This window comes from Giraffa tippelskirchi, chromosome 5 (assembly GCF_054371585.1).
Source record: "Giraffa tippelskirchi isolate mGirTip1 chromosome 5, T2T-mGirTip1v1.2.pri, whole genome shotgun sequence".
Taxonomy (NCBI): domain Eukaryota; kingdom Metazoa; phylum Chordata; class Mammalia; order Artiodactyla; family Giraffidae; genus Giraffa; species Giraffa tippelskirchi.
The window spans coordinates 148208050-148223860 of NC_137279.1; positions in this window are offsets into that span (position 1 = coordinate 148208050).

Sequence of the window (15811 nt, forward strand, 5' to 3'; positions counted from 1 at the left end):
CCTAGAGAATCCTGTGGACAAGGAGTCTGGTGGCTGCTGTCCATAGGGTCACATAGAGCTGGACACGACTGAAGTGGCTTAGCATGCATGCATGCATTGGAGAAGGAAATGGCAACCCACTGCAGTATCCTTGCCTGGAAAATCCCAGGAAGTGAGGAGCTTGGTGGGCTGCCATCTATGGGGTCACACAGAGTGGGAGCATAAGTCACTGGAAGTGGAAGTGTGGAAGTGTCAATCGTGTTCAACTCTTTGAACCCCATGGACTGTAGTCTGCCAGGCTCCTTTGTCTCTGGAATTCTCCAGACAAGAATACCCGGGAATGGGTTGCCATGCCACTCTCCATTGGGTGCATTATTTCTGGGGGTACAAATTTTCTTTGACTTCCTAGTTATACTTGGTTTGTGGCTGGGCAACTTCCTTCATATCCTTTGGTAGATGAGAGATGAAGTTGCCTAAAATGCGAATTTTTCAAAATGCTGAAAACTGTCTATCAGAACTATGGGGAATTCAGGTAGGCAAAGGGCTATAGGGTAGAATTTCAATAGCATCTGCTTTAAGATACTGTTGAGATATTTTATCCATAAAAATTGAGTATTTCAGAAAATTCACTGGCTATCCAGTGGTTAGGACTCTGCATTTTCACTGATGAGGGCTCAGATTTGATCCCTGCTGGAGAGACTAAGATTCCACAAGCCAAGCAACATAGCCAATAAATAAATGATTTCAATGCTTCACACTTTTGCTTCAACAGCTCTAGTCATCAAAAAAATACATCAATATTTTATGGTTATCTTTGATTACCATACATCCAACTGAAACAAAATTCCTAAGTGCTTCAGGTGCAAATTCTAGCTCAATTGACCATAATAGAGTTTAGGAACATAATAAGCTGCTTAATTTACATTCAGGTAGCTCTTGTTCAGTCCTGAACTAGCCCCAGCAATTCTACAAGAATAAGGTGTTAAACCATCTACCTTTCTTTCAGCTGCAATTGTGCATTTGGTTCCATAGAGTTCTGCCTTTGCCCATTCCCACAATCTTTCAACATGACTCTATAGAGCAAAGGCTTTACTGTCTTTACTTATTATCTCCAATGACAAGCAAGTAGATTCTTTGTATTTTTAAGGCACTAATTGTCCCTCAGTGAAATAGAAAAAATGCCAACCCAATAGCCAACATTTAGAGTCCTTCATTTTAACAATGTGAACAAAAAGGGGGAATTTAGAGTCAGATACATCAAGTTTAAAATTTTTGCTTCTCCTTTCCCTAAGAATCTCTTTTTAGAAGTTTGATGTGCCCTTTGAAGATCTGGTAAAATCAGTAGAACCCCAATAAAATATCACTAGTAAAATAGGGATACTATTAATTATCTCATAGCAATAGAGTGAGGAATAATGAAATATCATATGTAAGAAGCCTAGTACAATGACAAGTCCATAATATGCATTCAGTAATGGAGACTATGATTGTTAATAGAAACATTTTCAAGCAAGCCATTATGTTTACATGCTTCAAACCATAAAGATGATATAGGTAAATCTTACTGAAAATTATATATCAGGTAGATGATAAAACTATTATAATGTCCCTCAAAGACAACTATAATGACTTTTCAAATTTCTTTGCTGCAGCAAACTACATTTCTTGGGTTTATTATGTGTTAGGAGAAGGAAAATAATTTCTTGTATTACATAATAGGAGATTTAAATCAAAAAGAGTCCATATCTTTTCAACAATTGTCATATGCTACAATTATGTCAACAGATGTGTATCTTTAATCCACCTACAGGAAGTAAAATTTACCACACAACTGCTACCATTACTCATTAAAGCTTTATACTAATATGTTATCACCAACATTTTATATCATTACTTCACACTTTTAAATATGTATTTTGCTTTGCCACTTTGAATTTTGAATCTTTAATGACTATTTCTGAAAGTGACTAACAGCAGAAAAGAAACAGCAAGAAACAGTATTTAAGTTCCTTTACAAGTGAAATAAGTCAATTTAATTGTTTGAGCCCATGTCTCCACCCTCACCTTCAAAGTATTATAGCTCTCTGATTCCTCTTCAAAGACACGTGCACTAATCTTCCCTTTGAGATAAACCAGGAACAATGTTTTATTAATCATAAATCACAACAATGTTAGATATTAATATCTCCTGCCTAGATAGACAGAATTTAAAAAAAATATTATAAATTTATTTCTCGTCTATATCTACACCCAAAGAAAAAACTTTGAAAATAACAATTTGTTTTTTGAAAATCAGTCAAATTCTTTTCATCAGTTCATGAACAGTGACTATTGGAAATCACTGCCTCCTTTTGCTTTCAAGATATTAGATTTACTTATAGGAACTAAGTTAAGAAGCCTTATACTTCCATATATATTTTGGAGGTTATCTAATTGCCCACCATTTTATAAAGGTCATCATTCACTAGTGTAATAGTTCAAGAAGATTGGTATTTTACTTATAATGGGCATTTTTCTTGTACAGAATCTTGCAGGCTACACGTCAGACCTGTATATCTAGGAAGCAGAAAATGATTGATGACTAATGAAAACATTACCTACAGGCTGACAGCACCAAAAAGTAGGAATTTACACTAAATTGAAGTGAAAAATGCCTTACCACTAAGAAAAATGTCCAATATCTCAAATAACAAGAAAAGAGCTCTCAGTTATTTGGAAGTAAAAGTATAGATTTATGATACTCTTTTATTTATACATTAAGAACTTATTATATAAAAATGCTACATTTTATGTTGTGGAGATTTAACGGCAAATAAGAAAAATGTCCTACCTCCGTGAACTTGTTTCATGGGAGAAATCACAAACATATACATATTCCACCAGAAATTTTATGTAAAAAGTAGAAAGTCTCATTTTTCTAATATATAGTTTAACAAAATTTGTCACTTACTCATTTACAGAATAGGGAAAAAAAAACATGAATGTTTTTAATTTCTCATAAAGTTTCATTTTTTCCTGCCAGATAATCAATGTATATAAATATCAGTGGATGAGGTGAGACCACTATAGAAATATAGATTTCTATATATTTTATCATATTTTCACCTCCCCTAAGTTTTATTATACCTATTTTCTAGAGTAGTATCCATCTTCCAATGGATACAGCACTCCTGTTATCTTTGTATGTCTATTTCTTCCTTCAGATCTATCTTTTTATCTTGTACATGATGCCTGGTAGTAATGTCATTTAAGGCATAATTGTGCTTTTCATCATTAATGAAAATTTTCCATTATAAAATGACCTGATAATTGTTAATGGATAATATGTGGTATCTGGAGAAGGAAATGGCAACCCACTCCAGTATTCTTGCCTGGAGAATCCCATGGACAGAGGAGTCTTGGGCTACAGTCAATGGGGTCACAAACAGTTGAACACAACTGAGCAACTAAACAGCGATATGTGGTATGTTCCTCATTTTTAGGTCTTAGTGTAAGTGATACAGTGGTGAAGAAAGTGACAAAAGTTTCTACCTTCAAGTAATGCAAGTAGTACAAGAAGAGATTAATTATAAACAAAACATAATTAATATCTCATTATTGGTTCATTCCTTATAACAGAAAATGTTAAGCAAGAAATCTAAAATTCATATATAATGTATGATATGCTGTCAGGTATGTAATTTGATCACACTTTGAACAAGAAATAGGGCAGGATGGGGAGACTTGAAAGTGACTAGATGCCGTCTATGGGGTCGCACAGAGTTGCACACGACTGAAGCGACTTAGCAGCAGCAGCAGCAGCAGAAGCAGCATATAGAGTGTATGAGACTATTTTACATAGTGTTGCCTGTCAGAGAAGGATGTAAGAAGGTAACATTTGAGTAAAGTCCATAGTGAAATGACATAAAGAGCCATGTGAATGTTTAGGGCAAAAGTATTCCAGACCAAATAACGAGCAAGTTCAAGGGATTTAGGTTAGGCATATGCTTAACAAATTAAAAAGATAGTTAAAGCCCAGCAAGTTATGGGTACACAAAAGGGTCAGATAATGTTGGGCCTTGTTTCTTATGGCAAATACTTAGGATTTTATTCATTAAATATAATGAGAAGTTTCTCAAGAGTCTGAGGCAGAGAAATGATATAATATCACTTGTGTCTGACAAGGTTCATTGTCTGTTGTAGCAGAGTAAAGAGTGTATGCAGGGAAAATGTTGAGGAGGCTATTGCTATACTTCAGGTCATGCAATGGTGACTTAGTCTTTTCTTAGTTTTCTTTTATTTCTAAATAAAGGAAGCTCTGAGAGAGTGAGACTCAGGATATGGATTTATTTTTCTAATGCCTAGAAAAGCACAGACCATAAAGTAGGTACTCAAACAAATACTTCACATGTGAACAAAATAGTGGTAACTTGACCACAATTTTAGTCTGAGAAAGAAAGAAACCTAAAAAATAAAATGTTCTCTAAATATCTGTATTATAAATTTTGCAATATAATGATATCTCACCAATACAATATAGTCACTTTAAATGTAATATGTATAGGAGGGAAAATGTTTCTCAATAAAGCACACCACACAGATCATGAAAATTCTAATATGTGAAGATTTTTAAGCTGATATACTTTAATATGTTGCTTCATATTAAGAATAATAACCAAAATTAGAATTATTATTAATGCAAAATAATTAAAATATATCATATCAATATCTTTTATGGGAGTCTTATTGTAAATAGTATAAGAAGCCCCAAAGAAAGAATATGAATTCTAATACTGGATGACCTTTGACAAAACTTTGAGTTTTCTTATTTGTTGCTGTTCAGTTTGCTAAGTCGTGTCCTATGCTTTGAGAATCCATGGATTGTAACATGTCAGGCTTCCCTGTCCTGCACTATCTCCTGAAGTTTGCTCAAGTTCATATCCATTGAGTAATTCTTTCTAAATATCTCATCCTCTGCTGCCTTCTTTTCCTTTGCCTTCCTTCATTCCCAGCATAAGGATCTTTTCCAATGAGTCAGCTCTTTGAATCAGGTGGCCAAAGTATTGGAGCTTCAGCTTTAACATTTATAGCATTCTTATTTATAGGTTGCGACTAACATTTTGTTGCTACACCTAATTTAGAAGGTTGATAAGAAAAATCAACGTGATGACATATCTGAAAGCAATGTGTGTGTGTGTGTGTGTGTGTGTGTGTGTGTGTGTTAGTCACTCAGTTGTATCCAACTTTCCGTTACTTCATGGACCCGTCAGGGTCCTATGTCCATGGAATTCTCTAGGCAAGAATACTGGAGTGGCTTGCCTTGCTCTCCTCCAGGGGATCTTCCCAACAAGGGATCGAACCTAGATCTCCCACATTGCAGGTGGATTCTTTACTGTCTGAGTCACCAGGGGAGCCCTTTATTATAGCCAGTGACTCCCAAACTTGGAGAAGGAAATGGCAACCCACTCCAGTATTCTTGCTTGGAGAATCCCATGGACAGAGGAGCCTGGCAGGCTATAGTCCAAGGGGTTGCAAGAGTCTGACACGACGTAATAACTAAACTACCACCCAAACTTGACGACATATCAGCATCATATGAAAATCTTATTAAAACTTAAGATCTCAGAGTCCTTAGAGTTCCTGAATCAGTAGTTCTGGACAAAATCTGAGAATTTTCATTTATAGCAAATTCACAGATAGTGCTGCCACTACTGTTCTGGGAACCACATTGTGAGAACTACTGCTTATGGAGATAATGAGCACTTAATAGAATTAAAGAAAAATAATAGTTTTTGGTGTTTTTTTTTTTTTGTATTAGAATGAACTGTCTCTCAATCAATCTGTATGCAGAATTTCTTTGGAATGAAATATAACCAACAATAAACAACCACTTCAAATGGGAAAAAAGTCTTTACCACTAGCACCACCTGGGAAACCTCAAATGGAAAAAAAAAGTCAAAGTAACTACAAACAAATTTGAACATTTCAATGACTGAAATACTACTCTATGGGAACTGTCCTGAATGAGCTAAAAGATATAAATCTAAATTCCAACTGACAGTGGCAAATCCATTTCTTACTAGAGTTGAAAGTTGAAATTACATATCTATTATTTACTATATTAAAATCACTGAGGTGTAAAATTATAGGTGCAGTATCGATTGCTGTGTATTATTTATTTATTCAAAAAAGTCAAAATCTTTAAGGTGTAACTATATTTTTGATAATAACTTTCTTTACAGTGTTACTTATGACCAAAGAATAAGTTAATCAATATTTTTTTAAAGCAGCTGAAGAACCTATTGGAAACATTAGAAATATTATTCAAAATGCTTTTGGAAAAGCATTTTGCAGACACGAGAAAGACAAAAATATCTAGGTAGAAACCTAGACAATTCTTTATGATCCATCCTCTCAGCTTTAGAAAATCAAGTCACCTAATGGAATATAAGTTAAAGTTCAAGAACCTGGTTCTACTTCTAAAACTTATATATAAATGTTATATTCTTTCAACTCTCTTTTTTTGGTGTATTTTGTTGCTACAAGCAAGGAAACCTGTATTAATGACTGCCCTCTCCTTATTACAGAAGCATGATGCCATCCTTCTTGGTAAGGAGTTTAAATGAGTTTTCACCTATATACATGTGAAGGAAACAAAACTGGTTTTAACATCTACCTCTGAACCACAATCACCTATGAAGAAATATATATATACATATATTTATAAATATAAGAAATGAATAAATATGAATATGAATATGAATATAAAAATTAAGAAATATATATATTTATATTTATATATATTTACAGAAATGAGAGAGATGATGAATGAAGTAAAGATCAATGATTCATAAATTTCTTTGGCACACAAATATCTTTATACAACTTTTGCCTCAAAAAATATGGGAGCTGCATTCCAAAGAAAACTTAGACCTTTTTTACCTTCAAACAGATACAAATTCACTTAATTTTTTATTATAATATAACTAATTTGACAATATACCTGGTCTGAGGCCTTATCAAATGCATAGGGAAAATACAAAGAAGGAGAGTAAGATATGGAAAATTTCATGTTTTCCAGTAAAATGGGTATTCTGTTTCTAAAGGGAAAAGAATTAAGCTAAATATGATATGAAAAGAGCTACTGCTATGTTTGTTTGTCTAAAATAGATGTTTAGCTGTTACCTTGAATCTGAGTCAGAAGACGTGGTAATACTTGACACAGTTTTGGATAGATGCTGTTACTGCTTTTGAGACAAGCATTTCTGCCCCCTTTTGTGACATTAACCTACCTGGATACTAGATTTGTTGAGTGCACATTAAATCATTGGATTTTCGGATCACTCAAAATGTTCTTTTGGCTAACTTGCTAGAAACAATACTAAGGGGAAACAAGTATCCTATGTTATGAAGAACTTCTTAACATTATTCTCTTCTAGAAATTCTGCATAATAATGAAAACCAGTTTGCATATGCTAGAGTCTTACCCTCAGTGGTGATTTGCTTCTGCAGAGTTACCATATTACTTTGGGCATCCTCTGAGAGTCCTTGCCTCAACTACCAACATTACTGTTTTCATTCCCGACAACTCAATTCCATCAGTTCATTTTCAGTTTATGGGCACAGGTGAGATGTACAGCACTCAGGTGCCAGAAGATGGAGAAGGTTCTAGTGAAGCTTGAATAAATGCAATTCAGTAGAGGCCAGGATAACAAATCTTAGTACTCCTATCAGAATTAGATTTCCACAGGTGACAAATCAAATCTCAGAGACTTCAGAGCATTTGTACCTGCCTCCAAATGCCTTAGAGGATTGTATTTTAAAGTGTATTTATAAAGGTGTGTTCATTTACATTGAAACATGCTTTACAGTTAAAAATGAAGATAATATCCCATAATAATCTCTTTATTTTCTATCCCCTATTGTTTAAATGAACAACCAATCAAGCATGGTACATTCACTAAAGAAGCCTCAATCTAAAGTGCTATGAATATGCAAAAGATTTGGAAAGAAAATGTGCCAATAATTCAGCTTTTCCTATCCAGAAATAAATAGGTTCGAATGCTTTATAAATTTCTATATAAAGTATCAATGTAATGTATAGTTTCAAATGTTTATCCTAGCATCTAAAAATCTACACACATTTCCATTAAAAAGCAAGAATTTTATTGAGCCCAGGCTCAATTCCCCTAGAGGAATTCTGAGCTTGCAGACCAAGCCTCTTGGGCATGAGCCACACTCTGTCCCTGTTTACCAGAGACAGAACAGGTTTCATAAATCGTTAGTAGTGTTGCTGCTTCATTGAAATCACAAGACTGTTTTATTCTGAAAGATAATTTTTACAAGTTATAGCAATAGAGAACATGAAAGTACAGATTGCTCTAGAAAGTTCTCATATCTCTTTCTTTCTGTCTTGAAATATTATGCTTACTCACTACTTTATAATAATTCTGTTAGACTAAGTGAGTTGCTCATGACTCCAAATGACCTAATATTGTGGTTTGATACCATTTCTATTTCAATGACTCATTTAAAAAAAAATAATGTATTTATTTCTAAGTGGAGGATAATTGCTTTAAAATGTTGTATTGATTTCTGCCATTCATCAACATGAATCAGCCATAGGTGTATATATGTCCCCTATTTCTTGAACCTCCCTCCCATCCCATCCTGCCCCTCTAGGTTGTCACAGAGCACTAGGTTGAGCTCCCTGCGTCATTCAGCAAAATCCCACTATGTATTTTGCATATGGTCATGTATATGTTTCAATGATACTCTCTCAATTTGTCCCACCCTCTCCTTCCACCACTGTGTCCACAAGTCTGTTCTCCATGTCTGCATCTCTATTGCTGCCTTGCAAATAGGTTCTTCAGGACCATTTATCTAGACTCCATACATATGCATTAATATATGATACTTGCTTTTCTCTTTCTGATTTACTTCAGTCTGTATAACAGGCTCTAGGTTCATCCACCTTACTAGAACTGACTCAAATGTGGTCCTTTTTATGACTGAGCAATATTCCATTGTATATATGTACCACTACTTTTTATCCATTAATCAGTCAGTGGACATTGATTTTGACTGGACAGACCATTGTTGGCAAAGTAATGTCTCTGCTTTTCAATACACTGTCTAGGTTTGTCATAGCTTTTCTTCCAAGGTGCAAGCGTCTTTTAATTTCATGGCTGCAGTCTCTATCTGCAGTGATTTTGGAGCCCAAGAAAATAAAGTCTCTCACTGTTTCCATTGTTTCCTGATGTATTTGCCATGAAGTGATGGAACCTGATGCCATGATCTTCAGTTTTTGAATGCTGACTTTAAGCCAGCTCTTTCACTGTTATCTTTCACTTTTGTCAAGATTCTCTTTAGTTCCTCTTCTATCTCTGCCATTAGGGTAGTATCATCTGCATATCTGAGGTTGTTATTTCTCTCAGCAATCTTGACTCCAGCTTGTGCTTCATCCTGCCCAGCATTTCTCATGATGTACACTGCAAATTGCCAACATCCGTTGGATCATCGAAAAAGCAAGAGAGCTCCAGAAAAATATCTACTTCTGTTTTACTGACTATGCCAAGGCCTTTGACTGTGTACATCACAACAAATTGTGAAAAATTCTTAAAGAGATGGGAATACCAGGCACCTTACCTTCCTCCTGAGAAATCTGTATGCAGGTCAAGAAGCAACAGTTAGAACTGGACATGGAACAACAGACTGGTTCCAAATCGGGAAAGGAGCACGTAAAGGTTGTATATTGTCATCCTGCTTATTAAAATTACATGCAGAGTACATCATGTGAAATGCTGGGCTGGATTAAACACAGGCTGGAATCAAGATCGCTGGGAGAAATATCAATAACTTCAGATATTTAGATGAAATCACCCTTATGACATAAAGCGAAGAAGATCTAAAGAGCCTCTTGATGAAAATGAAAGAGGACAGGGAAAAAGTTGGCTTAAAACTCATCAATCAGAAAACTAAGATCATGGCATCCGGTCCCATCACTTCATGGCAAATACATGGGGAAACAATGGAAACAGTGACAGATTTTAATTTTGGGAGACTCCAAAATCACTGCAGATGGTGACTGCAGCCATGAAATTAAAAGACACTCGCTCCTTGGAAGGAAAGCTATGACCAACCTAGGCAGCGTATTAAAAAGCAGAGACATCACCTTGCTGACAAAGGTCAGTCTAGTCAAAATTATGGTTTTTCCAGTGGTCATGTATGAATGTGAGAGTTGGACTGTAAAGAAACCTGAGTGGCAAAGAAGTAATACTTTTGAACTGTTGTATTGGAGAAGACTCTTGAGAGTCCCTTGGACTGTGAGGAGATCCAACCAGTCCATCCCAAAGGAAAACAGTTCTGAATATTCATTGGAAGTACTGATGCTGAAGCTGAAACTCCAGTACTTTGGCCACCTGATATAGAGAACTGACACATTGGAAAAGACCTGGAAAAGACACTGATGCTGGGAAAGATTGAAGGCAGGAGGAGAAGGGTATGGCAGAGGATTAGATGGTTGGATGGCCATCACCGACTTGATGGACTTGAGTTTGAGCAAGCTCCAGGAGTAGGTGATGGACAAGGAAGTCTGTTGTGCTGAAATCCATGGGGTTGCAAAGAGTTGGATATGACTGAGCGACTGAACTGAACTGAACTCTGCATATACGTCAAATAATCAGGATGATATCATACAGCCTTGACATATTCCTTTCCCAAATTTGAACCAGTCTGTTATTACATGTCTGGTTCTAACTGTTGCTTCTTGACCTGCATACAGGTTTCTCAGGAGTCAGGTAAGGTGGCCTGGTATTCCCAACTCGGAGAACTCCAGTTTGTTGTGATCCACACAGTCAAAGGCTTTAGCATAGTCAATCAAGCAGAAGTAGATTTTTTTTTTTTTTTGGAATTCTCTTGCTTTTACTATGGTCCAATGGATGTTGGCAACTTGATCTCTGGTTCCTCTGCCTTTTATAAATTCAGCTTGAACATCTGGAAGTTTTCAGTTCACATACTGTTGTGGCCTAGCTTGGAGGATTTTGAGCATTACCTTGCTAGCATGTGAAATGAGTGCAATTGTGTAGTAGTTTGAACATTCTTTGTCATTGCCCTTCTTTGGGACTGGAATGAAAACTGACCTTTTCCAGTCCTGTGACCACTGCTGAGTTTTCCAAATTTGCTGACATTGAATGTAGTGCTTAAACAGCATTATCTTTTAGGATTTGAAATATCTCAGCTGGAATTCTAGCACCTTTACAAATAGTAATGCAATATACAATATCAGCATCTATATTTGAATACCCATCTCTGTTTCTTGTTATAATCCAGCATCAATTAACTCATGTACCACTAAAAAGTCTACAGAATTCAGACACCAACAGGTTATATCCCTCCTTGGTAATTGGTTGATGTTTAACTATTCTACTGTTTTATAAGACTCTTTTTTTAATTTATTTTTTATTTTAATTGGAGGCTAATTACTTTACAATATTGTGGTGGTTTTATACAGGTACGTAATCTGTTTATGTTAACAATTAAAATTTTCTAAAACAGATCTTCCTCCATGTAATAAGTAGTAAGAGAAAGCTGGAGCAGTAACATAAGCATTCTTAAAATTTATGATCCTAGATGTTTATGTTACATTATTTTTCTTTGTACTTATTTTTTCTAAAGAAAATACATATGTTGAGAAAAAGAATTTTGAAAGCAGAACTTCATTTCACAACTCTCACAACACCAAGAAGGGTAATAATAGTTGCTATAGGTTACTTTAACCTCTGTTAAATTCTTTGGCATTAGTACATCTTATTTTCTTTTTTGTTTAATTTTTATTGAAATATAGTTGATTTACAATATTTTTTTATTTTCAGGTGTACAGTATAGTGACTCAGATATATATAGATATATACATATATATATATATCTGGGAAATATTGAGGGCAGAAGGAGAACGGGACATCAGAGGATGAGATGGCTGGATGGCATCAATGGTGCAATGGACATGAACTTGGGCAAACTTTGGGAGATGGTGAGGGACATGGAGGCCTGGTATGCTGCATCCATGGGGTCTCAAAGAGTTGGACACAGTGTTATTGAATAAACAACAAATATATAGGTATACATGTAGATTTAGATATAGCTATATACAGATATTCTTATTAGACATATCTATATATCTATTTGCTTCCCTGATAGTTCAGTTGGTAAAGAATCCACCTGCAATGTGGGAGACCCTGGTTCAATTGCTGGGTGGGGAAGATCTGCTGGAGAAGGGATAGGTTACCCACTCCAATATTCTTGGGCTTCCCTTGTAGCTTAGCTGGTAAAGAATCTGCCTGCAACGTGGGAGATCTGGGTTCGATCGCTGGGTTCAGAAGATCTCCTGGAGAAGGGAAAGGCTACCTACTCCAGTATTCTGGCCTGGAGAATTCCATGGACTCTATAGTCCTTGGGGTCGCAAAGAGTCAGATTTGACAGAGTGACTTTCACTTCACTTCACTTCACATAGATAGATAGATAGATAGATAGATAGGAATATAAAAAAATAATATATCATATTGTGGTGCTCTAGTGTTGAGTGCATAACTATTTATAATTGTTACCTCTTCTTCATGGATCAATCCCTTGCTCATTATGTAGTGTCCTTTGTCTTTTATAACAGTGTTTTAAAATGTATTCTGCCTGATATGAGTATTGCTATTTCAGCTTTCTTTTGATTTCCATTTTCATGGACTATCTTTTTCTATTCCCTCACTTTTGGTCTGCGTGTTTCTCTAGACCTGAAAAGGGTCTTTCATAGACAGTGTATATATGTGCCTTATTTTTGTTTCTATTCAGCCATCCATGTCTTTTGGTTGGAGCGTTTAAACTGTTTACATTTAAGGTAATGATTGATGCATATGTTCTCATTGCCATTTTGTTAATTATTTTAAATTTGTTTTGGTAGGATTTTTCTTGAAACTTCTTGCTCTGTGCCTCCATCCTCTTCCCAAGTTCTTGGATCATCTTTCCAATCATCAGTAAGAATCATTTCTAGATTAGATTGGCTATCTCCAGTTCAATTAGTTTTGGTTCAGGAATTTTATCTTGTTCCTTCATCTGGAATATATTCTTTTGCCATTTAATTTTAAGTTTCTATTTATATTTTATGTACATAATAGCTTAGTTATGCTTCTTGATCTTTGATACGTGGCCTTTTGTATGGGATGTCCTGTGAGTCCCTGTGGTACACTCCCCTCTCATCACCCAAGGACCAGGGTAGGTTGCAGAATTAAATGAATATGAATAATTTTAATTCATTTAATTTAATTCATTTCCCACAATTATACTTATTTTACTGAATTCTTCATAATTCACACCTCTCATGCCCTTATATAACTTTTTATAGGATATAACTCTGAAGTTATCTTATGAACACTTTGCAAGCTTTCTGCCAAATACTGAAATACAGAATTAATATTCTCATTAGTTTATAAATACCTTTTACACTTTTTTAAAGTGTCATACAAGGTAACTTGACCTATTTTGGTACATGATTCTCTGAAATGAAGGCATACATTGGTTAAAGATATTAAGCAATACAACATTGAATAGATATCGCAATCTTTCTAAAAATTGTTTATTAATGGTTATATACATGTGCTGTTCAAATGCAGAAATCTGCTAAAAAATTCTATGGTGGAGTTTATTTTTGTAAAGAATCTACATGGTTTCTTCTACCTACATCAGTCATTGTGTCAACCTCCTGTTTCTTTGTGGCTGCCCCATGAGAAAGAAAGAAATTACATAGGTTGAGTTACCCCCAGAGACACAATGAAGCCAATAATGTTGCTAACATTTGCTCTTGTATCAAAGGCCAAGGCAGCTCTCCAGGCAGGCAGGCAGCAACCCACATTTTCCTGCTTTACTTTCACAATGAGGGAAATGCATTCATGTTTCCACTGGCAGGAATTCAGGTAGCATTATGAATGGTGTGGTATCCAAATGGAGAAGAATAGGCAATAAAAATTTCATCATAATGATAAGATATTACAGTAAAATGAAATCACTCTCTACAAACTATAAGACAAGAAGAGGTGTGGGTAAAAGGAGGTGGCATGGAACTTTTCCTGTTGCCTAAATCATCAAAACCCAGATCAAAGAAATGAAAAATGCAAACTGTTGGGGGGCAAACAGTTCCTTTAGGGCTTACTAACAGAGGGACATAACCAGATTTACTATCACCAGGAACCTCCTCAACATTCTGATTTTTAGCCTGAAAATGATCAAGAGGAGTATGTGTAAAGTGGATATTGCCTGGATCACTGTGTTCATCCTCACCTAACTCTAGGTCAAGTTAGCAGGTATCTAAAATGTTAGCCTATAAAGATCAAGGGTGCCTAACAAACACAGTGATTTTCATTTCATTATTCCACTGAACACACCTCAAATATGCTGATTTGAGCTGAGCAGAGGAACAGAAGTATAGATTTGGGGCCAAACTTTGGGAAACAAGAGTATTTACACATTGGCTAATGTTAACACCACAAGGTGAATCAATCTACCCCATCTATTAAACAAGACCATTATTGCAGTCTTTCAGAAAGTAATCTGAGTTTATTAACATTTCTGTATTAGGGATCTTTGATAAATAGAATTACTAGTGTGTATAAAGCACACACATATACACAGAGAGAGACAAACAGTTGAGAGAGAGAAGGAGGGAGAGAGAAAAATAGGACGGGAGAAAGAGAAGGAGAGAAAAGGATTTGTAAAGAATGGGATTATGTGATTTTTGGAGGCTAGTATGTTTGAAATCCGCAGACTTTGTAGCCTGGCTGGAGACCCAGGGAAAAGCTGGTGCTGTAGTTCAAGCCAAAAGGCTATCTGCTGCAGAATTCCTTCTTCCTGTGGGAGGCTGATCTTTCATTATTTTCAGGTCTTGAACTGACTAGATGAGCCCTACCCACATTACAGAGAGCAATCTGCTTAACTCAAAGTCTGTGGATTTAAATGAAAATATCATACAAATACACTCTCACAGAAACATGAGGAGTAATGTTTGACTATATATCTGGGGAACCAAGTTGACACATAAAATTGACCATCAAACTTCTTATCACAATTGTGAATTTTATGGTCAAGTCTTCTCCATTTGGATGCCAGGAGCAGGATGCTGTACAATTGACTATGTTCCATATGAATGTCTGAATTTCCTGTCAGTCAAGGGAGATTAGAAATAATTACATTTGAGCCACTTTATGGTACCTTCATGAAAAATTGTCCTACAATGTAAAATACTATAGCAACAACAACAGTAGGTTATACTGCCAAGAATTACTGAGTCAGATCTTGCAAATCAGGGAACTGTGCCATGAGTGGACTCATAGTCCTTCCAGAAGAACTTACAAATGTGCTCCAGATCATTGGCACACACACCACACAGGATATCTCTGTTGGCCAGAAAAGCTATTGCTGCCAACCATGAATGAAATCTACTAATATAAAAGCATGTGTAAATTTTGCTGTCCCACCAGTGCATCCTAATACACTGCAGGATGCAGAATTTAGAGGAGATAGGGAGATGAGATGTCTCAAAGACAAACATGTCTCTCTTTTTCACCTCTAAATTTGGAGGGTATAGAAACAATATTTCCAGATTGCAGAGAAAGGGAAAAGTGTTGAATTGAAGATGAAGTTCAAGATTAAAACTACATAGATTCAGTTCAGTTCAGTTCAGTCACTCAGTCATGTCCAACTCTTTGCCACCCCATGAATCGCAGCACGCCAGGCCTCCCTGTCCGTCACCAACTCCCAGAGTCCACCCAAACCCATGTTCATCGAGTCAGTGATGCCATCCAACCATCTCATC